This window comes from Pinus tabuliformis, chromosome 5_1 (assembly GCF_031772625.1).
Source record: "Pinus tabuliformis cultivar Carrire ecotype Pingquan chromosome 5_1, CPIR1, whole genome shotgun sequence".
Classification (NCBI taxonomy): Eukaryota; Viridiplantae; Streptophyta; class Pinopsida; order Pinales; family Pinaceae; genus Pinus; species Pinus tabuliformis.
The window spans coordinates 219,328,382-219,356,048 of record NC_142305.1 but is presented as its reverse complement, the minus strand read 5'-3'; positions in this window follow the sequence as shown (position 1 = coordinate 219,356,048).

The following is a 27,667-nucleotide window of genomic DNA, read 5'->3' as shown; positions in this document are numbered from 1 at the left end:
ATTTTCCAAATATGGGGTTGGGGCTGGAATTGTACTCATCTCTCTTAATAAGAAAAATATAAACCAATATTTTAAATTAGATTTTGAAGTCACAAACAATGTGGTAGAATATGAAGCCCTAATTTTATGATTGGAGTTATCTAAGAGTATGAAAGTTCAAAACTTGGCAGTATATGGTGATTATGTGTTAAGTGTAAAACAAATAAAAAATATTTGTCAAACTAAGCATCCTAGGCTTAAAGCTTATAGGAATAAATTTTGGGATGTTGTAGACAATTAGTTTCAAGCCTTCAATATCACATCAATCCCAAGAGAATAAAATATTCATGTCGAGGCTTTGGCAATTTCTGCTAGTTATTTTAAAATACCCGATCCTCTGCAATTGCACTATCAAATTGAAGTAAAATACAGAGCTTCCATTCCTGTCAATATCAAACACTTGTAGTTTTTTGAAGACAATGAACAGTTAATTTTTTTTACAAGCAATACATGAATTTTATGCTTTACATGTTGAAGAAGAACGCATTGATTAAATCAAATCAAATGAGGATGATCAGGATTCACATTTTAAATAGAAAATTGTTGATAATGATATCATTCAGTTATCAAATAACTACATTCCAAAAGGATTAGTTCCCCTTGAAAATTTGTTTGTTCATAATGATGTTTCAAAAAATTCATTGCTAAATTCACAATAAGAAGATGTCTAAGACTGTACTATTGGTACTTCTGAAGAAATCAAAAATGTTAAAATATCAACATCATTTCCTCAAGAAATCAAAGACAAATAAATCAATGTTTTTAAAAATTATAGAGATGTATTTGCATGGTCATATGAAGAATTGAAGACCTATGACACAACCATTATTGAGCATAAAATTCCTCTCAAACGATAAGCTAAACCATTTCAGTAGAAATTAAGAAGAATAAATCCAGTCTTGAGTCCAATCATTGAGAAAATAATAAAAAACTATTGGATGAAAAAATAATTGTTCCCTTAAGATATTCTGAATGGATAGCCAACCTCGTACCTGTTAGGAAGAAAAATGGAGAAATAAGACTGTGTGTTGACTTTAGGAATCTAAACAAATTGTATTTAAAGGATAATTATCCATTACCAAAAATGGACCAATTACATCATGAGTATAAGGTTCAAATAGGATTTCAATGTTAGATGGCTTTTTTGGATATAACCAGATTCTAGTTAGTCCAAAAGACAAAGAAAAGACAACATTTACAACTCCATGGGGTACATTTATGTATACCAAGATGTCATTTGGTTTAATTAATGTTGGAGAAAAATTTCAAAGATCAATGGATCTGGAATTTGTTAGTAAGATAAATAAGTTTATTATCATTTATCTTGATGATTTAACTATATTTTCTAATTCTGATGAGAAAGAATTGAAATAATTGAGAAAAGTTTTTGAAAGATGCAAGAAATATGAGATTTCTCTTAATCCCAAAAAAATCACTTTTTGCAATGAAAGAAGGAATGTGATTGGGACATATAATTTCAAAGGAAGGCATTGTTATTGATCCAAAAATATTCTCGGTAATTTAGGTAATCAGTTTACCTAGAAACAAGAAGGAAATTCAATCATTTTTAGAAAAAATATTTTTCTTAAGAAGATTTATACTTAATTATGCTGAGATTGTGAAAGATATTATTGATACGCTTTAAAAAGATCATGAATACAAATGGAAAGTCTAGGCTAGATATTATTTTCCTCATATTAAGAAGGCCATTTTAGAAGCGCCAGTACTAGCTAGTCCAGATTACTCAAAACTTTTTAGTTTCTTCTCCTTTGCCTCAGATACTACCATAGCATTTGTTTTACTAAAAAAGGATTGATGATGGATATGAGTAGCCAATTGTATTTTTCATTCAGGTAATGAGATATGTTGAACTGAGATATGAAATTGTACAAAAACAAGCCTATGCCCTTATGCACTCTTTAAATGGATTTATGTCTTACATTCTCCTATAATTGCTTATGTCCCCAACAATGCAGTAAAAATAGTTCTAACTCAACCTGATACATATGGAAAGAGGGGATGATGGATAGCTAAAATATTTTAATTTGATCTAGATATCAGACCTACCAAGTTGGTGAAAGGATAGGGTTTAGATAAAGTTTTGGCTGAATCAAATTGTAAGATTCTTGGTATCGACACCATTATGTAGATTTCAAGTGAGAATAATGAACAAGAACCTTCTCATATTTCAAGTGAGAATAATGCACAAGAACCTTCTCATATTTCAGGTGAGAAGAATTCACAAGAACCTTCTCAAATTTCAGTTGAGAAGAATCCACAAGTACCTTCTTCTAGTTCAGATGTTTTTCCTCTTCCTTTACATATTGATGACAATTTTTTTACTTTCAGATTGGTATAAATGCATAGTGCATTATCTTCAAGATTTAGAGTACCCTCCTAAATTCAAAAAGAATCAATACAGATCTCTTAGACTCAAGGCTATGAAGTGTCGTATCATAAATGCCAATTTATATTGGAATGATCCTTTGAATATCAGTGTATTATGTTTGATATTAGCACAAAATTCATCAATATCAGCACAAACTTTGTCAATATCAAAAAAAAATGAAATTTTTGATTGACAAGAAGGCCAAAGAAAGAGATTTTAGCCAAGGTAATCTAGTTCTAATATGGGATTCCAAAAAAGGGGAAAGAGTAGAGCATGGAAAGTTTGATCATTTGTGGTTGGGACCATTCAACATTGCATAAGTAAAGGGTAATAATACATTCATTCTACACAACCTGGAAGGACGAGATTCTTCATTCCCAAACAATGGGCAGTACCTAAAACACTATATTCAATACTAAATGCTTGTAATCATCATCATTGTAAATTTCTGGTTTTCTTTAAAGTTCAGTAAGTGTAATTTTCATGACAAAGACTCCATAGACCGAGGAGAAGGCACATGGATCTGCAAGTTCTTTGCATCCTATAAGGGGAAGCAGTCCCCAGATGGAGTCGATGTTGTAACTTATTTTTATTCTAGCAATAATTTTTACTTTTCCTTTTATGTTAAAATAAATAAATAAATAAATAAAAAGAGAAAAAAATTTGAATAAAATGGATTAGAAAAAAATAACAAATAAAAAAATCCCAAAAAGCGTGCCAGCTTAAATGTTGCCTCATAGTTTAATTATTTTTATTTTTAAATATAAAAATGTGTTTGATTTGACTGCCCCTCGACGACATTAAAATAATATGTGACAATTAATGGATGAGATCATCCCCGCCTAGATCAACGACGGAGGATAAGTTCAGGACCCCCCTACACTTTTAAAGGTAAATGAAGAGGGGGGTTCTGAAAAGATGATTCTTGAATACCACTCAACCATACGTAAATACCCCACATAAAGTTTGGTAACCCCCCCATTTCAATACCATTAATTTCCTACTCCCCCCCCCCCGAAAAAGCACTTTTCCTTCCCGCCTTCACTCCCACTCCTGCACATATGCTTCCACTTGCCTTTCTTCTATTCGCTCCTGCCAAAAACCTATATGACCGTTAATTAATTAAATGATTCCCGCCAACATCTATTTTTATCAATTAGATGTGCCAAAATAGTTATAATCTTCTAATCCGTTTAAATCTCCTCTTTTAAAAAATCTAATTACTTTGCATACTCCTTTTTCACCATTTCTCCTTTCAGCAACACAAGTGCGGTCGAGAATTTCATAACTGTGCAACCATCTTCCTATGTCATTGACCATCAATAGCCTAGTAATTAGCCACCCTAACAAGCAATCTTTTGTTTAAAATGTCTTCTCACAAAGGAAAATCTAAAGCAGTTGTATAAATCCCTACATTACCCTCTATCATTAACCTAAATGATCTCCCTCTGGTCTAAACCCAATATAAAATCTCAAAGACCCAGTGCGAGTTTGATCTGTATGAACTCCACAACTGGGAAAACTAGAAATTCCAAAATGTTAGTGATGGAATGAATATCTAAGAGTCTTTCTTTCCCCAGTTTGTCTTTCCCAAACTCATCCCTTCCCGAAATTTGTCACCAGTTGCCATCTCAGGTATCTTCCTAGTTAAAGGGTTGTAATTTCCCAAATCATTGAAGTTTTATCTGCCATCACACCTGAATCCATATTCCAAACACTAAAAATCCATTTCCGAGCTCCTCTGCACCCCTTTTCTACTAATTCCCTCATGGAGATATATCAGAAACTTACATTTCCCCAGAGAGCTCATATTTTTGAGTCATTCCTACCTAAAAATTCTGAATTGCGTAGAACAAATCCGCCCTATTCCACTGCAATTTTTCAATAAATGTCAAGGCAGGTTATTTCCATGGTCACCTGTTTGTTAATTTATCCTACCGATTAGTGGGAAGATGAAGTGATACTGGGATTTTTGTTAGTTTTCTCTATGGGTAATAAGCCTTCATTGATTTGTAATTACAGTCAGTTTCTGTACGATATTATTTATGATCAATTTATAATTTTTCTGTTGAAGGTTTATTCAAACATCAATCAATTCTTGTACATTTTCTTTTATTTTATCAAGTAGAAAGGTTTAAATTCCCACTGCAGAATTTAGATGCACAAGGAAGGCCTCAATCTATTATTTACTAGAATATTGATCAGTGGTTGTCATTGATGTCAACCCAAGAAGCACCAAGCAATACCCTGATCTTGCATGGGCATTTTGACTTTAAGACTTACTCTATTCTGAGTCAAGGATCTTCTATATGGATTATACTTGTCCAGATGTGTTGGGAATAGGTTCCCCCAAGAGGCAATTTTGGGGCAGAAGGGACAAATTTTGTAATAAAGATGTAAAGTCTCTACATTTTGTGGTCACGAAGCGCAAAGATGTCAAAGGGTTGTCTACCCTTGTTTTGTAAAGTCTCATGTCGATTGTAAAGATCTACCCATGGTCCGTGGACCATGGGATTGTATAAAAAGGGAGTCTTAGAAGAGTCTAAGGAATAAATAGTAGTGGTAAGAAGATTTTTGGGTAAGAAGTTCTAAGTGTTCTTGGGTCTTAGCGTAGGTAGAGGCTCTGCAGCTGAGTGCACAAAGGCCTAGGGTGGAAGTCCGCAGCTAAGTGCGTGGACCCCTGCAGCTATGTGTGCAGGGTGGATAGAGTCTGTACTGAACTTGAGATATCAATAAAGAGAAGTATTCTACAAATCACTTTGTATTTTGTCTTTGTTTAATGCATCTTATTATATTATGATACGATCTGAGTTTACATTATAATTCTTATTTAATGCACAAATGCATTCGATTATATTTGTTAATTGAACACGAGCAAGAATATAGGATTACATGAAGATACATGTAAATGCATGGTATATTAGGTAACACTTAAGATAACTTGGGAACTTATACAATAACGTAGCCACAGAGGCACGTAAGTGCCTAGACCTCGGGTTAGTGTCACGCGAAGATCAGTTAGGTACCTTCATGGAGGTACTGAAGGACAGAAGAGAAGGAACATTGATAAGCCCTAAAATATTATTGATCTGCATGAAGGTAGGATCAGGAAGTATAGATCGACATCATGATCATCTCAGGGTGTAGAAACTTGGTTCCTCCATTCCCCCATACTACTTCGGGTGAGACTTCGGTCCGCGCTCCATGGGATGATGCCGAAAGGGTGAGTAGTGTAGGGATTTTCTTGGCTAACTAATGTTGAACCTGGGTTAGGGCCCATCAAGCCAACAAATGGTTCTAATGCCAGGACCGGGATCTACATGAGAGATGTCTGATGTTGTATCATTGGAATCCAACTAAGAAAGAAATTGAAACCTGGTTGGATGGAAAGATCCACAAATTCGTGGCACACGAAAACAAGAATCCATGATTAACGAAAGAATAGTGGTTGGACAGATACCTGTACACAGAAATACACAAAATCTTCTTCTGCTCCTTCCCAATTGAGTTATATGAGTGGATCGCAAAGTTGGCAGACGACCAAGGAAGGTGGAGGCTTAACAAGACAATTGTTTGGACACTGGAGCTAGTAAGGAGGTTAGAAGATTCTGAAGATAAGATCGTGCGTGATGTCGACCATTGGCTCAACTGCATCATAGGAGGATTTGTGACAGAGTTTGCAGTCGATACCTCTATCAGTTACAGCGAAGCATAGCGCCGCTTCTTCAAGGGACCGCAAGGTAAGTATTTAAAATCACTAAATACTTGGATTAAGAGGCTCTTGTGTGAACAACGGGTTATGCGGTTACCTTGATCTTTGGAGCTACGCGAAGCGGAAAACCTTTCAAGGACAAAGGAAGAAAAGGTCCATAATATAGCCCACTGATCGGACCCCTTTTAAGTGACGACGGAGGAACACCGCAAATTTCTCCCTTGAGCGCTAGTCAGTTGATAAGACAAGGGTTCCCACAAATACCTACATCGCCTCCAACCTCATCACATCCATCCACACCACCTCTGTCCTCACCTCCACCACTCACCCCATCACCCACACCACCACCACCTCCACTATTCAATATGGTGAACTTTGTAAGACTACCTGTAGTCAAGGGCGTAGGGAATGAGGACCCAGACTAATTTTGGTTCGTCATAAAGGTTGTATGGGAAGCTCAGGGCATCATGGATGATCACATGAAGAACGCGACGTTGGTTAGTGCTTTTCAGGATCATGGTCTAACCTAGTACATCATGTACTCTAATGATAACCAGGCAGCTATGCTGGTAGAGATCCAGACTATGCTGAATAAATAATTCAGTAGGCCTAAGTCTGAAGCGCAGTCGATTGTGGGATTTAAGGAAATCGCGATGAAACTAGGTGAGACCCATTGGGAGTTAGATCAGAGTTTGAAGTGTAAAATCCGTGAAGCTAATATGAATTTGACGGATGGGCAACACTACGAATGGTTCGTGGCTTCGCTCCTACCTCACCTAAGGGTTGCACTGTAACAACAAAAGATTACGACTCTGGTGTTGGTCGCTTTAATTGTTTTCACAATTCAAGCTCCACATAAATTGTCAACCCGAGAAGGTCTTTTTATTTCAAAGATAATCGCGCACTGGATATGCTCAATTTCAAAAGCAGAATCAATGTTGTAGTAAAAGAAGGACACACGATTATTAATCTCATCAATCTACTGATTCACACTCTACTTAATCAAAGCTGAAGTCAATTAAGTTATAGCAGAAATGATTTCTCTGTTGCAGTTACAATCCAAACAAAGGAAAATCAATCTACAAGGAAAGAAATCAATCAACTACAGCAGGAACAGGACCCTATTCCTTAGTGAGGAACTTCAGCACCTGATGCCTGACACTTAATCACACTGTAAGAAAAGTAGCTTCAAGAGATCAAGACCCTATTCCCATGAACAGGAACCTTCAGCACTTGTTCTCTTGTTCCTAATCACACTGCAGGCAAAGGAAAGCAATCAATGGGAGCAAGACCCTATTCCTTTATGCAGGAATCTTCAGCACATGCTTCCCAATATCATTCATTCATGCATTCAATACGTGTAACGCTAAAGAAACAGAGTATTGCAAAACTGTGTAACTAGTGTCCAACAACAGAATTAAGGGAAGTGCAAACACACAAAGAATTAGACAAACTACAGGAACCAAAAGGGTGAATCTTGTGAGGAAGGCGGGCCCTTTCCTTCTCACAAGATTCCCCAGGAGAAAGAATTAAATTGGAACGCTCAAAAGAAGATTTTATTCATCTGTCAAAGTAACTGATACATTACAGAAGGAGACTAGCTCCAGTTCTCTCACAATACTCTCCTGTAACTTACAATTCAACCCCCCTCTAATGATGATGTCTCCTCTTTTTAAAGAGGAGACATCTTTTACAATTTACATGAGAGCGAATCTACATTATCTCGATTCTGTTCTCTTTCCCAAAACAGGACTATTCTGTTCTTTCAAAAAAAATGTTGTTACAACCGAGACAATAAAAGTGCTATCTTCAGGATGATCCAGGTAACCGTATCTTCGTGCTGCTGCTACTATTCCACAAAAAGTTCTTCCAGAATTGCAAATTACGCATAACGGGATTTGCGTGCTTGACAGCTGTTTCAGCAACTGAGTCAACTGTTTCAGCAACGGAGTCAGTTGTTTTAGCAACGGAGTCAGCTGTTTCAGCAACGGAGTCAGCTGTCTCAGCAACGGCCGCTTGTTCCCAACAAGGCATATAACTTATCTGCGATCTTTGGACTTGTGTTAGCAACAATACACTTCAATTATTGATAAAATATAAGAGTATTGCGGAATTAAATGTAAGACAGATTAAACATATAATAAAGAAGAGGTTTCTATATACCTTGGGATAAAGTAGATGAAAAAGACAATGAAGTTCATGGTTATAAGAGTAGAATGGTGTCAAAATATATAGCAAAAATGATACATAGTGGAGTCCTAACATCCCCCCCAGCTAAAAATGTTGCATGTCCTCAGGCAACCCCTAGTCTGAATCAGAGTCTGAGTACTGGGACTGAGCATGCAAATTACTCAAGCAGTAGCTGGAGAAGGTGGCATCTGTAGGAGCTCGGAATCCGCTGTTGTTCTGCAAATGTTGCCATGCCAAGGCTTCATCTCTGTCAGTCAACTGGTAATGACATTGATATTTGTCTGAAGGCAGCCATAAAATTGGAAAACGGAAGTGATATCCGATCCAGTTTACTCCACAATGTTGAATGCAATCAATGTACTTAGGGACCCTGGATAATGCAGCTTGAAAATTGAGAGGGTTAAAAGGGTGATAATCCTGTCTTTCCTTACATGACTGCTGCCAAAACATATCATTGGCCTTCAATGCAGCAGTACCCTTCATTCTAATGTGCTGTTGACACTTAAAAAGTATTGAAGCCTGTAATTGCTGCATGTACTCGTTCATTCCTGGCTTCTGCAAGAATTCATAATATTGTGCGATGAACATGGCTGGGCTTAAAGGCTCTGGTCTAATCCACAGGAGTTTATTCTCCTCATTATGACTGCTTGCAGTGAACGCAGTCTGCCAAGTGAGCTGGTTAGACAAAAATGAAGCAAATGCCCTGATTTGTATATCTCCTGCAATTGGAATAATATTAACTTTCCTATTTTCGGGAATGGCCTCATTATGCAGGTAGAGTTCGCACAGCAAATGCTGGTCACTCTCAGGGGCCTCCTTAAAGGTCTCAACAAATTTCTCTGAAGTCATTAGTTCATATGGTCTGCCATTTGCTATTGCTTTTAATTGGAAATAAACTAATCGTTCAGAAAGAAAGAGAGAGTAGTTTACAGAGGGTTTGCGCGTAGCCATCAACTTCTGGACTAATGAAAACATCAAGGCTATCTTTGCCTTAGATTCTCTGGCTTCCTTTTTATACTCCCTGTGCTCTTGCATTATTTGGTCCCAACTATCCCAGTTGGCATATACATGGTTCTGCCATTGTAACTTATGCTGTCGTAATATTATATCTTGTTCTTCAGCATATTGCTTCTTCCATTTGTTCATCTGTTCCAATTGATTCCATGGCAGAGTCTGTGTCTTAGCATCAGAAGTAGTGGGTTGGGACGTTGTTTCCTCTGTCTGGATGGCTGCATCAACCTGCAAAGGACGGGATATCTGAGGTTTGATTTCTTTTTCTTGCTTTATAGAGAGTCCTACTGGTTCTTGTGGAGCAGTAGGGCATCCCTCTCTTATTCCAGCTGATGTAGATGCCTCAGATAATTGAACTAGTTTGTAGCCTGCATTCTGGTAAATGTTGCCACACTCCTGGCACATGTATTCTTTGCATGGCTCCTTATTTTGCATTGAGGCTACGTGTGCTAATGTATGGAGATTCAGTTCTCTTTCAAAAGCCTCTCGAGCCATGGTTAGTTCCTTCTTGTAAGCTTCTAATTCAGACTTCAGGAATTCATTCTCCTCCAATAGAGATGTCATAGTATGTAAACCTTGTGTACTGGTTGACTCTGTTGGGGTATTTTGTTGATGCACAGTCGTAGCTGGTTCTTGTGCCACAGTGGTTGGTTCTTGTGTTTCAGCCACTGGGCAAGTGACTGGTTCTTGTGTGACAGTCACTGCTGATTTCCCACTATCGTCCTGCTTGGTGTATTCTTGTGCCCCAGTGACTGGTTCTTGTGTGACAGTCACTTCTTGAGCCATAAACAATGTCGTATTATCCCGGGGCGCTGGTTCTTGTGTGGCAGTGCCTCCGGACGAGACGGGTTGGGAGGTTTGAGATGGGGATAAAGGTTTTAATAGAATAGTGGCAGGGTCAGGGGAAATGGAGGTGAGTTTTGTCTCAACAGTCATTTTCATTTTTCTTTTTGGTAGGAAGGCAGCAAAATCACTGCCTTTCCTTTTCTTTGAAGGGGAGGGTTTCTTTCTGGGGACAGGGTTTTTCGAAGAAGTAAGAATTTGAGATGTAGACCTTGTCCGTGGTCTGGAGACTGCGACTGTTGGGGTTCTTTTCTTTTTATAAGTGGGTGAGGAAGGGGGTGTTAGAGAGTCGTCACTAGGGACAGAAATAGTGGGGGCAGTTGGCTCTGCTAAATGAGGCGAGCTCGGGGTTGGGTCAACTGGGGAATGTGGAATTTCTTCCTGTTGTTCTTCATGAGGAATTTCCGGAATATCATGAGAACTTTCGGGTGGTTGGGGCGTTTGGGCCTGCTGAGGAATTTCCGGAATATCATGAGAACTTTCGGGTGGTTGGGGCGTTTGGGCCTGCTGAGGAATTTCCGGAATATCATGAGAACTTTCGGGTGGTTGGGGCGTTTGGGCCTGCTGAGGAATTTCCGGCGGCTGGGGAACAGGGAGTGGGGCATGCAGAGGGGGATTTTGCTGAGCAAAACCCCTCTGTATCAATAGCTGGCATAAACGGTGATGGGTAAGGGATAACATTGGGAATTTAGCTCGTTTACAATAATAAGACATGTTTTTAATACAACCAAGCAGATAATAGGGGATATTAATCAGTCGTCCATTCCTCAAATGATTCATCAAAACAAAATCATGATTGTACACTACCTGATAACACCCCTCACACGTTAAGTAGTGTTTGATGAACTCTGCCACTGATGGCCATGGTTGAGGAAGTGAGTGCAGACTAACCCCGCGGCCTCTGGGTTCCACTTGCTCATCTGGGTGCAGAAATTCTTGCTGCACGTTGAGAACAACCTGCTTCCTGCTGAACCAGCGAGTACCCTCAGCTGGCAACCCTGATACCTGAACTATGTCATCCTCTGTCACTGAAATGCGAACCCCTTGGACCACCGAAAAATCGTCTTGAAGGTTTTGTGCAAATTCTAAGACTTGTTCCTGGTTAAATTCCCCCAACCTTTCAAAATATACTATCCATCCCGCTTGTTGGAAAATCTGATAGACTTCGGGAAACAATTGAAGAAGACTTATGGAGCCGGGCTCATGTCTAACGGTCGACCCTCCCATGGCTGTAGCTTTGAGTTATCCGCAGAGGCACCGGCACAGTAAACACAGACCCTGATCGCGCTAGTTGTTGCAACAGAGGCTGCATGGTCTAAATGACGGCAGAAATAGATATGACAAGGGACGGAGGCTTGGTTAATGCGAAATGATTGTTCTATTTTTGGAATTCCCCCCCCTACGTATGGTGTAATAATGATTGGGCGTGTGAAGATATGTAATCATTATAAATGAAATCCTCTCTTTAATATGATTTAACCGAATTACATTAAAACCTCATACCTTACATTTTACCTTTGGTTTAATAATTCGAAGTGTCGGTTGCTTCAAAATAGCTTTAATGTACATGGAAGAATCTGTAGATTTTCTCTGAAGTTTAGAACAGGAGTGTAATTGAATCTGGTACGTGCTGAATAATTTTTCGCCAAAAGGATCTGAAGTATAATCGTGGAGAACCAAAAAGCTCATATAACAGCAAAGAGGAATACTGTTTTGATGATAACAAGTTGCTGAAACTGGTGTTTTAGCAACGGAAAATTGAACGATACGTCGCTGAAACAGGTGTTTCAGCAACGGGAAAAATCAGAGAAATGGGATAAATGACTTAGGTCTGTAAATGGAGAAATATTTGATAGGGGATAATTTCAGCAGTAAGGGGTGGGAAATACTGACTGAAGGAGGATATTGCAGGGATGGTGGGAGTGGGAATAATGGAAATAATGTGGATATGGAGGGATATTGCTTAGGAAAAAGGGTAAAATGATGGGAACAATCTTCTGTGATTAAAGCTTCAGATCTTCTCATGATGAATCTGTCCTCCTTATTGCTTTTTCCAGAATCTGCAAAATTCAATTGTAATATGCCAATCCTTGACAGGGATTATTAGTGCTAAATCTAATCTAATACTAAAAATATAGTGCAGAAAATTAAATGCTGTGAGGAGCAGAAGACTCCCCTAGAAAAAGATAATGAATATCAGTCATGCAAGCAGTCTTGAAATCCTCTTTAGAAACAGGGCGCTAATATAGACGGAGCCTATGGCCATTGACTAGTAGAGGTGTTTTAGCATCATCAATTGTTACAAGTCTTACCGTTCCGTTTGGAAAAACATCATCTACTTCATATGGTCCAAGCCAGCGTGTACGTAGCTTACCCTGAAAATTTTCAAACCGAGAGTCATACAACAAGGCCCAATTACCTTTTTGGAACTGCTTGTGTTTGATAATTTTGTCATGCCACTTCATCCTTTGTTGTTGTATCATGTTTGTTTGATGAATGGCATCTAATCTCTTTTCATCCAACTCCAGAAGCTGCTGCAATCTAGCTGTCTGCACATCAGTCAAATCAAGATTAACAGCTAAAGCAGTCCTTAAAGTTTTAATTTCAAATTCCACAGGAAAAACAACATTTTTACCATAAACCAATTCATAGGGAGAAAAACCTGTAGTGTTTCTCCAAGTAGTTCTGTAAGCCCATAATGCCTCAGGGAGCCTTTGGGACCAATCCTTTCGGTTGTCCTTCACTGTTTTAGTTAGAATGGCTTCTAAAACTTTGTTTGTGCTTTCCACCTGCCCATTGGCCTGGGGGTGGTATGGTGTAGTCATTCTATGTTGAATATGATATTTGTGAAGGGTAGATTTAAAACCATGAGAATTGAATGGAGGTCCTCCATCAGTAACTAGCTCTCTAGGAATTCCAAATCTAGTGAAAATCTCTTCAAATAAGAAAGCTAGGACAGCCTCCTCATTGGCTCTAATAAGTGCTTTGGCCTCCACCCACTTAGTCATATAGTCTGTACAGACTAATATATAGGTTCTTTGATTGGATGGAGGGTTAATGGGTCCTATGAAGTCCAAGGCCCATCTTTCAAATGGTTCAGAAACTACCTGGGGGTTTAATGGCATTTGGTCTCTATGATTGGGTTGACCCATTCTCTGGCAGCTGTCACAAGCCCTTACATATTTCTTTGCATCCTTGAATAATGAGGGCCAATAGTAACCCATCCTCAGAATTTTATGTGCTGTTCTCTTATCAGCGAAATGGCCTCCACAAGGGCCATCATGACAAGCTTTCAATATGTCATACACTTCATCTTCTCTAATGCATCTTCGGATCTCCTGATCAAGCCCAGTATAGAAAAGACACCCGCTTATCCAGCTGTACCTGGCACTTTGTTGAACAATTCTTCTCTTTTCTCTATATGACAGGTGTGCTGGTAGTTTTCCTGCAACCAAATAATTAGCAATATCTGCATACCATGGAGAGTGAGCAGAAACTGCAAACAAATATTCGTCAGGAAAACTATCATCTACTGGAATATCATTGTCAGTTTTTAACCGTGAAAGGAAGTCAGCCACCACATTTTCTTTACCGGGCCGATCTACAATTGTGATATCAAATTCCTACAATAGTAATAGCCATCTGGTAACTCTAGCATTCGTGATAGATTTGTTCATTAAATATTTAATAGCTGAATGATCAGTGTGCACAAAAGTAGAATAACCAGTGATATAGTGTCGAAATTTATTAATGGCATAGACTACTGCAAGAAATTCTTTCTCGGTAACTGTATAGTTAAGCTCAGCAGGGGTCATATTCTTACTGATAAAGTATATAGCATAAGGAAGATGATTTTCCTCTTGTCCCAAAACCGCTCCAATAGCAATGTCTGAAGCATCAGAAGATATGTGAAAAGGAAGATTCCAATCAGGCCCCCTCAAAATAGGAGCAGTAGACAACTGATGCTTCAGTTCTTCAAAAGCTTTCTGACAAGAATTAGTCCACTTAAATTCAGCATTTTTCATAAGCAATACAAATAATGGAGAAGCTATTTTAGAGAAATCTTTAATAAATCTCCTGTAATAACCAGCATGTCCTAGAAAACTTCTCACATCAGTTTGAGTTTTAGGAACAGAAAGATTCTGAATGACCAAAATTTTAGATGGATCTACCTGAATACCTTGAGATGAAATAAAATGTCCAAGCACTATTCCTTCACTCATCATCATATGGCATTTTTCGGTACTTAAGGAGAGGTGAGCTTGTATACATCTTTTAAGTACTTTCTCAAGGTTTTGTAATGCCTCTTCGAAAGACACACCATAAGGGGTAAAATCATCCATAAATATTTCCATAGAATCATTCAGCATATCGGAAAAAATTCCTATAACAGCTCTTTGAAAAGTTGCTGGTGCATTGCACAACCCAAATGGAAGAACTCTATAGGCAAAAGTTCCCCAGGGGCTGGTGAAAGTGGTCTTGTCTTGGTCTTGGGGTGCAATTCTTATCTGATTATACCCACTGAATCCATCTAGAAAAGAAAAGAATTTCTTCCCTGCAAGACTGTCCAACACCTGATCAATGAAGGGTAAGGGAAAGTGATCCTTTTGAGTAGCTTTGTTTAAAGCTCTATAGTCGACACATACTCTCCATTTCCCGTTTTTCTTAGGGACAATTACTAATGGGGAAACCCATTCACTGTCAGATATGGGATATATAAATCCTGCATTAAGCAATTTTTGAAGTTCTTCCTTAACAATTTCTCGTAAATTAGGATTCATTCGTCTTTGGGGTTGACAAACAGGTCGGCATCCCTCTTTAATGTAAATTCGATGAGTACATAATTCAGAAGAAATACCTTTCATATCTGTGTAATCCCAGGCAAATGCCTCCTTATATTCATGCAATAACTTCATTAATTGCTGTGTTTCCACATCTGTTAGATCAGGATTTATGTTTAATGTCTTGCCGGGTTCAATTTCGACTGTTGTGCTTTTAGATGAGATCGTGGTTAAAGTCTGAGATGAATCTTCAGATTCAATCTTTTCTTGTGCATCAGTTTCAAAAATCGCAGTTAATTGATTGTGTGTTTCAGCAATAACAGAAGAAGGTTCACAAATAAAATTATTGATTATCTCATCCTCTGTATTGTCTTTAAGAGTTAAAGCTTGTCCTATAGTTAGAATAGGCTGAACAGCATTATCATCATAATCCATCCATATAGAATCTTCATTATTAACTACCGGTGTAGCATGAGGATAAAGAGTTAACTGTTTTGTTTCATAACCATTAGAAATTGTCATTGAGCCAGATCTGCAACTAATAAATGCATCAGCTGTGGCCAGCCATGGCCTTCCTAGAATTAAGGGATGTCCCCCCAGCTTTGTTTTAGTCTGCAATACAACAAATTCAGCTGGATATTTCCAGGATTCAACTGAAATAAGTAGATCTTCAACAATTCCTTCCGGTTTAATTGTGGAACGGTCAGCTAACTCTAAAATGGTGGGTGTATCTCTGATTGTATTATTCAGCTGTAACAATTGTGAAGTTTCAAGAGTCATTATATTAATTGCTGCACCTAAATCTACCAGAACTCGGGGAATCATTGTTTTACCAATCTGAACTGTGACTGTAGGATGGCCGGGATCACCATATTTTACAGGAGGGGCTTTTCCGGACATTAATGCAGACAAGTCTCCCATCACATGTACTGTAAGGGGGTCCTTGGTTTTCCTACCAGGTTTCTTAACACAAATATCCCTTAATGTTCTGGCATAAATTGGTACATCTCTTAATGCTTGTAAAAGTGGAATTTTAATATACAAATTTTGCAATTCCCCTATAAAATTAAAAGCAGGTGTTTCAGCTATTCTGGTTAAAACCAAACGTTCGGGGAATGGTGGTTCTGTTATTTCAACATTCTTGTTAGGAGGTGGTTGTGCTTCTTTTTGTTTCTCGGTTTCATTTTTATCTGAATCAGAAGACGTTATGTCATCAATAATAGGCTCTACTATTCTTCCAGATCTCAAATGAATATCATTACATTGCATAGTAGAAAATATAGACTGATTCTGAATATCAATGACTTGCACAACTTTATTATTGGGGTTAGGATTTGGTTGCACAGGTAGTTGGGGTCTCATTTGGTTACTTGGCGGAGCATTTGATGGCAGAGGGAGTGGTTGTTGGAATTGAGGCAATTGATTTGGATACGGGAGTGATTGACTATTCCAATTTGGATTCCAAGGATTGAAAGGAGATGGCTGCTGTGGAGGCCAAGGAGTCCACATTGAAGGATCGACAAAGGGAGGGTTTTGCATTTGCATGGGTGGGAAATTCATTTGATTGAAGGGTGGGTATTGCATTTGGTTAAAGGGGGGGTAACTTGTTTGGCCAAAAGCAGAATAATTGTTCCAACGATTAAATGGCATACTAAAGTTCATACCTTGTCCTTTTGGTTGCCATTGTCTTCTTTGAGTTAGCAGGTAAACTGCTTCAGCTTCTTCTTCCGTTGGCTGCAATGCTGCCTTTATTCCTGGTAGAGATGGACATTGTTCTGTCTCATGATCTTTCTCACAAAGGGTGCAAATTGGTATTTTGTCTCTTGGGCATTCCCTTAGTGGATGTTTGTCTCTGCATTTCGGGCAAAAGACAGCCAGAGTTGCTTCTGCTTCGGCCTGCTTCTTTTTAACCTGCAAAGTGTCAATCTGCGAAGCAAAAGAACTTAACATTTCAGTTTTAAATTCTTCAAGTAGATTACCTATCTCAGCTCTTGTTGCTCCTCCATTGGCTGATTTCTGCACTCTTGAATAGGTGGAATCTCTTATTCTGTTTCTTGCAGCTCCCCTAGAGCACCTCTTAGCAAGTTCACAAATCTCATCATATGATTCCTTAGATATATCTCCCTTAGCAAGCATATTTAACATATTTAAACAATCATCCCTTAAACCTCTAAGTAATATTGTTTTACGAATTTCCTTACTTATATCCAGATGATCAGATCTCTGTATGTTGTACTACAGCCTTTCTATGTAGTCCTCCAGACTCTCATCCGACTTTTGTGCCATATTGAATAGTTCATCCTTCTTCTCTCTCGTCCGGCAGTAGTCTTGATATTTAAGCAGAAATTTTTGTTTCATCTGCTCCCATGTTGTGATTACCTGACTTCCAAGGCTCATGAACCATCTTAAAGCATTCCCTTTTAAGGTGGCTGGAAACAGTTTCAACTTTTGAGCATTAGTAACATAATCATAACTTTTGCATAATATATCAAATTCAAAAAGAAACTCATCAGGATCCTCAGTGGATAAACCATGAAAGTTAGGTAGAGCAGACAATGGAATATTTTTCATTGTCCCTGCAGGGAGATCACTGATAGGAAATCCCAAAGTAGAGAGGGAATTTTCATCCCTTCTTTCTTCTTCAGGACCTGCACGTCCTCCACCAAAGAAACCATCATTGTTATCTTCCATTGTTGGCCCTCCTACTGCACTTTCTCGATCGTCAAGATCTTCTATTGGCTCTTCAATGTTCTCTACCGGTCGTCCAACGCTTTCTACTATTTCCTCAATGTGTTCTACTGATCTGCTAACACTTTCCTCTGACTCTTCAGCGCTGACTGCTGGTTCTTCTGTATTTTCAGGACCCACAACTTCCTCTGTTCTGTAATCTGACTGAGGGGAACGCTGAAATTTTGATTTTCGAGAACTTAATCTTTGTGATGATTCAGCCTTTGATACAATCTCGTCGATAAAAGTTTTTCGTCCTCCCCAGCCTTTGCCACCTGTGCGGTTATTTTTCTTCTGGTTTCCGCGTCCTCTCATACAATCTGCACATTAAAAAGAAAAGATGAATGCTTTTGAAATCTATAATTACCTTCCCCGGCAACGGCGCCAAAATGTTGGTCGCTTTAATTGTTTTCACAATTCAAGCTCCACATAAATTGTCAACCCGAGAAGGTCTTTTTATTTCAAAGATAATCGCGCACTGGATATGCTCAATTTCAAAAGCAGAATCAATGTTGTAGTAAAAGAAGGACACACGATTATTAATCTCATCAATCTACTGATTCACACTCTACTTAATCAAAGCTGAAGTCAATTAAGTTATAGCAGAAATGATTTCTCTGTTGCAGTTACAATCCAAACAAAGGAAAATCAATCTACAAGGAAAGAAATCAATCAACTACAGCAGGAACAGGACCCTATTCCTTAGTGAGGAACTTCAACACCTAATGCCTGACACTTAATCACACTGTAAGAAAAGTAGCTTCAAGAGATCAAGACCCTATTCCCATGAACAGGAACCTTCAGCACTTGTTCTCTTGTTCCTAATCACACTGCAGGCAAAGGAAAGCAATCAATGGGAGCAAGACCCTATTCCTTTATGCAGGAATCTTCAGCACATGCTTCCCAATATCATTCATTCATGCATTCAATACGTGTAACGCTAAAGAAACAGAGTATTGTAAAAATGTGTAACTAGTGTCCAACAACAGAATTAAGGGAAGTGCAAACACACAAAGAATTAGACAAACTACAGGAACCAAAAGGGTGAATCTTGTGAGGAAGGCGGGCCCTTTCCTTCTCACAAGATTCCCCAGGAGAAAGAATTAAATTGGAACGCTCAAAAGAAGATTTTATTCATCTGTCAAAGTAACTGATACATTACAGAAGGAGACTAGCTCCAGTTCTCTCACAATACTCTCCTGTAACTTACAATTCAACCCCCCTCTAATGATGATGTCTCCTCTTTTTAAAGAGGAGACATCTTTTACAATTTACATGAGAGCGAATCTACATTATCTCGATTCTGTTCTCTTTCCCAAAACAGGACTATTCTGTTCTTTCAAAAAAAATGCTGTTACAACCGAGACAATAAAAGTGCTATCTTCAGGATGATCCAGGTAACCGTATCTTCGTGCTGCTGCTACTATTCCACAAAAAGTTCTTCCAGAATCGCAAATTACGCATAACGGGATTTGCGTGCTTGACGGCTGTTTCAGCAACTGAGTCAACTGTTTCAGCAACGGAGTCAGTTGTTTTAGCAACGGAGTCAGCTGTTTCAGCAACGGAGTCAGCTGTCTCAGCAACGGCCGCTTGTTCCCAACAAGGCATATAACTTATCTGCGATCTTTGGACTTGTGTTAGCAACAATACACTTCAATTATTGATAAAATATAAGAGTATTGCGGAATTAAATGTAAGACAGATTAAACATATAATAAAGAAGAGGTTTCTATATACCTTGGGATAAAGTAGATGAAAAAGACAATGAAGTTCATGGTTATAAGAGTAGAATGGTGTCAAAATATATAGCAAAAATGATACATAGTGGAGTCCTAACATCTGGCCGAAGCCATGGAGATTCCAATGAGACTGAATGAAATGCCAATGTAAGATTTGAATCTAGGGGTTCAACAAATTCATTCACAGTTGCAAAACCTTTGTCTCAAAATGCAAAGTTTGAAGTAGGACAGAACTGCTCGGACAGAGGTGCGAAAAGAAGTTTGGTGCATAAAATGCAAGGGTCAGGGGCATGAAAAGGATCACTGCCCAGTTTTCACAAACTATGTTGCAGAAGGAGGACCAATTCCTCTATGACCAGAGGTTGTGACAGGGCCAAGTGTAGGGCTTGTGCTATGGTGTGCTATATGTCAGGTAGCAGGGAAACATACAACTAATAATTGCCATTTGCTACATAAATTTGTACAAACACCACAACAACTGTTCTGCAATTTTTTTCAATTAGTAGGCCATGATGAGCGCAATTGTCAAAGTTACGAATTGATGATGGATAGGGCACCCGCATACAGAGTGCAGACATAAACACGACCTCCAGACCAAGGCATTGGGGGAACGTGAGGTGAGTATTAGGGGTACAGTTGATGCCGAGGTGGAGGAGGTCCTAGGAGAGGTCGAGGATAGCTGATTTGTTACAATTTCAGAGGCCCAGGACACTATGCAAGGGACTATCTAAATCTGACGTGATTGTCATGCAGTTCCTGTACTTAGTTTGACCATGCAACTGAAAATTGCCCAATATTGTTGGCTAAGATTCGTGAAAAGGGGGTGCAGCCTCCGCAACCAACGCAGAACCTCCAGATGATGAGGGTTGAGGCTCGCAAGGAAATCCCTAAGGTAAACATTATGCTGCAGAGCAGAACTGCAACTGGGGAGGACAAAGGGAAGTAGCATGTATAAGGTGAATGGGTCCGCAAAGCACCAGAAAAGGAGTCTAGGTTTGATTTGGAGAACACAAAGGACACATTTATGGAAGCAAAGAAAAGCTTCGCAGAGGCCTCTACCTCCAGAAGTCAGGAGAAACTAGTTGAAGAAATGGACCCATCCATGATTACCACGTCATTGGAGACCTACATGAAGCTGCTCCATGACAATAAGGCTATGAAGGGCTTGCAGGAACTGATCAATCGGTTCTATGGTAAGGATGGTGCGACTGGTGAACCGCTCATGGTCAGGAAGCTTGGCAAGCATAAGGCAAGGAGTGGGTAGGAGATGGGACACACCACACAGATAGGAGAATACGAGATGGACCAAGTTATCCTGGATCTAGGGTTTGACACGAATGTTTTTCCAAAACAGACCTAGGAAAGAATGGGGAGACCTGCACTTTAGTGGTCTCCGATATAGTTAATAATGGTGAATCAACAGAAAATTTTCCCAATGGGGAGGCTACAAGGGGTCATAGCTGACATCGAGGGCACAAGCACACTGGCGGGTTTTGAGGTAATAGAGACTATGGATGATAGAAATCACTACCCTACGCTCCTTGGAATCGATTGGGCCACTAACTTGAAAGGGGTAATCAAAATTATGAAGCGGAAGATGATATTTGAAAACAAGTCACTCCGCATAGTGGGGCCACTAGATCCTGCAGAGGGACCGCGCTACACAGAACCAATCCGAGATTATGAAAGCAATGACGATCTGGACCAGATTTACAAGATAACGGCGTGAGACGAGGATTGGGTGAATTCGACAATGGATGGACACATTGCATGGGATCTTGAAAGCTCCTGCACATCAGACATGAATGAAGAATTGGAGCATTGGTAGAACCGACTACATGAAGTTTCGACGTTGTGTTGTAATATGATGACCAAGTCGTTGCGTTGTGTGTCATCCGAATTTATGGATCTGCCTCATTATGATGGGATAACTGATGCTGATTTATTTTTGTATGAATTTGAAAGACAAGTACCGAAGAAACATCGATGATGTGATAGTAAACAAGGTCGTTGAGCTCCCCCGTGAATATCAGGATTTGTTCCCCACAAAGTTTTCTGATCTAAAAGGGATAATAGGAGACCTGGGTGTCATGAAGATCACCCTGATATCAGATGTGAAGCCTATGAAACAAAGACCTTACCGCCTTAATCTTAAGTATAAGGAAAGGGTTCGTGCTGAGATGGATAAGATTCTTGCGACAGGAATTATTGAACTAGTAGAAGAATCTGATTGGGTAAGCCCGATAATGGTTTAGGAAAAGAAACAAAAAGAAGAAATGAGGATATGTGCATATCCTTGGAGGCTAAATGATGCTTGCATGCATGAATCCTTCCTGACCCATTCACTGATGAAGTCCTGGATAATGTAGGTGGCCAAGAAGCATACTCTTTCTGTTGGCTTATTAGGGCCTAACCCAGGTTCAAAGTGAAGTTAGCCAAACAAATCCCAGTACTACTGGCCCTTTCAGCAACAATCCACGGAGCGCAGACTAAGGTCTCACCCGAAGTAGTATGGGAGGGTGCTAGAACCAGGTTTCCACACCTTGGAGATGTCTGATGAGTTCAATTGGTTCGTAGTTTGACCCTGTGCACAGCTTGCTTCGTCCACTTTCTCCTACTTCACAATCTGATATACTACCTTCGCGCAGCCCTACCCAAGGGCTGAACGCTGCACTTCTGCTTTATTACCCAAGACCTTACTGGTATTCCAATGTTAGTTAATTATATTAGCCTGCTTGAGAGATTTAAGTTATACTTAACAACATAGACCATTCATACAGGTGCGCCCAATAAATAAACAATATATTTGCAAATTATATCAAACATGCATTAACCAAAGAATAGATATGAAGAATTATGACAAAACTTCTCTTTATTAATTCCTTCCGTGGTTACAGACTCGACTCGCCCTACACACTCAGCTGCAGGGGTCCATGCACTCAGCTGCAGACTACTAGGCCTCTGCGCACTCCGCTACAGAGCCTTCTCCTACTCTATGACCCAAAGACACACTTCAACTTGCGACTTAATCACTTAGACTCTCCTACTTCCTTCTTTACTATCCTCTCTACTTAGAGCCCCACTCTATTTATACAATCCCATGGTCCTTGGACCATGGGTAGGTCTATCCAGCCGACATAACATTACAAACTAGGGCGGACAACCCTGTGCACCCGTAATTTGTGGATCTTTACAACAAGATTAGGTCAAAACTTGGGCTTTGAGCCCCAAAACATGCCTTGGGGGATTCCATGCCCAGCAGGCCCCCAACAAAAACATCGTTACTTGCACTCGAGTCACTCTGTCGGCGCGGAAATATTTGCGCGGAGTCCCTCCAACTGTTATCGAACTGCATAGAGGTCGGTAGTGCACTGAGATGTTGCTTGCTGGATCTGCTGCATACACTGTTCTGAGACCTTTTTGTTGGGAGTGCTTCTCTGAATCAATGTGTGCATCCCCTGTATGTGTGCGAGCTTACCTTCAATGTCTATCGTGATGGTGAAGGCCTCGTCAATCCAAAGCTGGACGTGCACTTTTAGGACTGCTTCCTTATGTCGTGTCGCGTCCACCTGCTCCTTCAGTGCTTTAGCCTGCTACATCCGTGCAAGCCTCTGGGTGAGGACCACTATCTATGCAGTTCCTTAGATATTTTCATACTACTGTTGGAGTTCTTGCACCTCTATCTCTAAGCGCTGGATGTTGGGGTCCTCCTGCAGAGTTGTGAGGACCTCAAGTGATTCTTCCAACATGCTGGTGCAGTCTCACACTGCACCTCCGATTTCCTCCAATCCCACTATGATAGTGCTAGCGCATTGTTCTTTGACTTCTGGGGGAGTGGATGGTTGCGCCTTTAACCACAGCTCGAAAATCTGAAGATTCAGCTCCAACTGAACCTTTGTCATTTACTCTCTAGCCTCGCAAACCCCTGCTGGCATATCTGCAGGGATGGCCAACTTCGAGACACTTGGGCAAGTGTCATCTATCACTTGCACCTGTTGTTGATTTTGCAACACCAATTTGTCATGCTGCAAGCTTAGTTGTTCAATATTTATCTTTTGCTCACTAAGGACTTGATGCATGCAGCTCTCCCTAGCTCCCAGCTTTATAGTTATCCCATCCTGCAACACATATAATGTCTCGCGCAGGAGGGCAGCGAGATTAACACTGAGACCTTTCAGTGCACTAACTGAAGGCCTATTGGCCTCATTTGATGTCACTAGTGCCCCTTCCGACAGCACTATTGTGTTTGTCATCTGCACGTGCAACATCTGCTCTGCTGCCATGGATCTGACTGCGAGGTTGGTCGAAAGGGTACCAACCTGAGGGGGGCACACTTGTAATTCCTGTAACTATGCTCTGAGGGCCCCCAACACAATCTGGTTCTCCTGCATGAAATCTTGGAGAGCCTCATTGGTGACATCACACACCATCTTGCCGATGTCATGCAGATCACCCTCGGTTAGGGTGATCGGGTCAATGGACAATTTCGAGGCCTTGACCTTCTTCCGCAACCTTGCCCACTCTGCTGGGTGTTGGTGCTTCAGCTGTGTGGATGCAGTTCATGGGTCCACGCCTCCTTCTTCTGTTTCTTCTTCCTCTGCTTCCTGCCCCTACGAAGGCGTTGTTTGGCCCTCGCCTGCCTTCGTGGCTGTTGCTTGTGCTTCTACTGCTATTGCGGCCTTTTCATGCTCCACTACTTTTTGTGCCACGTCCCACGCTACCCGTACTTCTGCTGCTGTTGTTTCCTTCCTTCGTTTTTTGGCCAACTGTGCGATGCGCAGCTTGGCCTCGTCTTTCTTCATTTACACTGCCGACTTCTTGATTTTTGCAATGTCTGGGGCACACCATTCTAGCGGCCATGCCTCCAGGACATTGAAAATGGCATTGTCAGTGGCTACCAAGGGTAGCTTTGTCTACTGTTTAGTTGGGTCCTTGCGCACCCTGATACATATGTTATGCATGTCAGCCTTAAATTCTGCAAAACTCTGTAGACTGTTGTAAACCATGAGGATGACCACGGCTTACGGTTGATCCACATTCTGATGTTCATTTCCATGAGCACCCAGAAGATCTTGCTGTCGCGTATCCTTTTAGCATCCTTCATGGCCCAGAGCGAAGCGTACTTCGTGGCCTCTGGTAAATCTCTGTCAATTATGGGGAATTGACTATCCTTCTACAATTCCCTAGCTACGAGCACTATGGACAACAACAGCCATGCATAGTGGAACGTTTTGCCCTGTTCCTAATCTTTGCGGCAATTCTCTAAAAATTTCATGTAGAGGAATTCAGGCTATTTAAACTGGACCCCCTCCATGCACTACTCGGCCAGTTCAACCACCAGCACAGGTACCTCGTCTACGCGGCACTTGCGCAAAACTTTTCCTACGAGGATTTGGGTTGTTGTGCGTACTTCTTTGTCCTTGATGTTGGAGATGGCATAGCCCCTCTTCTTATTTTCCAGCTTTTACCTCTTCTTCATGGCCTCCGCAATGGAAAAATCACTACCCTTCCCTTCCAATATGGTCGCGGGGTCGTCTCCTTTGTATGGAAGCCGAGAGACGCAATGAATCAAGTCTGTCATGATGGGGATGGGCTCCTCTAGCCATAAACACCCATCATGCACCAGGCAGAGCAACTGCTTGATGATGAAAATGGTTATTGGGGCGCGATGGAAATGCAGCACCCAGAGTAGGTTCAGCAGCCCAGCCTTTTCCACTCTGCGCAACCACTTCCGTGGCTCTAATGCTGTCACCACCCCTGTGATATTCTGCTTCATGAGGTTTTCGGTCTCAAGGTTAGGGAACTTCTCATGGTCAGCGAGGTCCCAATCTTCGAATTTCATGCTCGGCACGCGGCCCAAGTGTGTGCCTTCAAACCTAATGCCATATAGGAGGAGCAAGCTCTTGGTCTCATCCAAGTCCTTGGGAAATTTGGCCTTCCATTTTTGCGGGGGGAAATAGGTGGCCAGTTTTTTCACAGAGTGTGTAGGCTGAGTATCCACCTCCATGGCTTCATCTTCTTCTTCTGTGATGATAAGCTCTTGCAAATATTCTTCTTCTTCATCTGTTTCTATAGTGACAACTTTCCCCTTCTCCTCCATCGATAGTTTGTTGCGTAGCGGGTTCCACGAGGACACGCATATGGGAGCCATTGCTTGTTTGTCCTTCTTGGGTCTTGCAATGCACAGTGATTTCAAGATTTCTGCCACAATCCTGGCACCTTTTGGAACATCCCCCACATTTAGGGCCTGTGCGGCCTCTTCGGCACTCATTTCTATTATGTCCATAACATCCTGAGCAGTTTCCATCGTACTCGTCCGGAAATCTAGCACTCGCGAACTCAAGGGCTCAATCAACGCTTGGCTCACAACACTCAGGGCTCTGCTCAATCGCTCAATTCACAAATGACCAAGTATTGTTTGCTGGGCATCCCTTTGTATATTATAGCGCTTTTTGAATTTGAATTCGACTGTTTCCCCTAATTCTAATTCATTAATGCTTTCTTAGTGGTAGATTTTCCCAAATCTTGCCAATAAATCGCGTCTTAAATGCCTACCACCCACTCCATTTGGCCTCAAGTCGAGCATCCCATCATGAATAGTGACTTCAACGGTCACTTTCTGGCCAACCTGCATGGAAGTACAGCCCCCTGTGCGAGGTCGCGGACCTTGTGATTTTTTGTTTCTACACGCAGCTCCAACCTCGCACAGCTTACGGGTAGAGTAGTTTATAGTCTCGCGCTTCCTTTCAGCTGCTTAGAGCGCTAGGACTATATTTCCTTCAGCTAGTCAGGTGACTGCACCACCCGTGTAGACTTCCATCCTGTCCTCCGTCATGGTTCCTGGAGAATCTCCACATTTTATTGTTACGGTCAGCATCGCGCACTTCACCATTTGCAATGCGCTATCCTGGTCACTATGCTTAGAAATATGTAGTCCAATCCAAGGCATTAGACTAATCAATTCATGGCGATAGTTTTCAAACTTGTCAACATGATAGTATGCACCTTGCCTTACCATCCTAGTTTTTTCGGTGAGAAAATATTCCTTTATCTCATCCTCTAGCTTCTTAACTTTCGTGTCCACCAGAGCTCTTTTCTTTCTTAACCGTACCCTTTCTTCTTCAAGTTCTTGGAGTCTAAAGTTTCCTTGTTTTATTTTGGCTTCCAAGGTTCTGCAAACTGTCGACCCTACCAGTGTTGGATTAGGCTTTTCAAGTACTAGAGGGCTTATAGTGTTCGTCTCATACTCCAGCCTTGGCGGTGCTTGCGTGGTCAGGTTCTTGCACATGGTCCTATATGCCCATAGGACCGTTGGTATGCGTAGGTCCCAGTCAATCTGTTTCGCATTGTGGACCCCGTTCAATGCTTCGCATACTTTGTCAAAGGCTTCCACATGGATAATCTTCTGTGCGCTTGGTCTTATCATACCCCCTGGTCACAAACAGAGGGGTCGTTTGCACCATTGTCTTGCCCGCTTCTGCTTGTCGATCGTGTTTCCTATCTTGAGGACGGCGTGTGTTCATGCAGGTTGCACACCATACACCTGTACCCATCTGGAAAGGTGGGCGCGTGGGCTATTTCGTCCATCATACTTGGCTCTCATCTGCATCTGAGGCTTTCCAAACTACATGCGCATCATTCTTCTGCATTCGCACCATTCCTCAAGACTTCTTTGATGCGTACCCCACCATCTTGCAGGAGTAGCACACAGTACCCATTTCAGAGCGTCAAAACGTTGTTGTTCCAGTACTTCTCTTTCAAATTTGTTCAGGAAATCATCCACCTCACTCAACCTATCATACATAGGCATATCTCTTACCTCTGTTGCCACGCAGCGTAGAAACCTTGTCCTCATGTTACAGTTGAGTGTGGTTACCTCGTGTAACCGGTTCTACCATTGCTTTATTTCCTCATTTGAATCTGAGGTGCAGGAGCTTTCGCACTCCCACAAGATTCTGCTATCTGCTGTTGGATTCACCCAGTCCTGCTCCTGCGCAGTTATCTTGTAGATACAGTCTAGATCATTGTTGCTATCGTAGTCATGCACTGGCTCTGTGTAACGCGATCCTTCCATAGGGTATAAAGGTACCACTACACGCAGTGACATTTTCTCAAAAATCATCTTGCGCTTCTTTAGATTTATCACTCCATTCATGTCAGTGGCCTAATCTATTCCTAGTAGCACAGGACAGCGATTTTTATCATCAACAATCTCTATCACTTCGAAAGCTGCAAG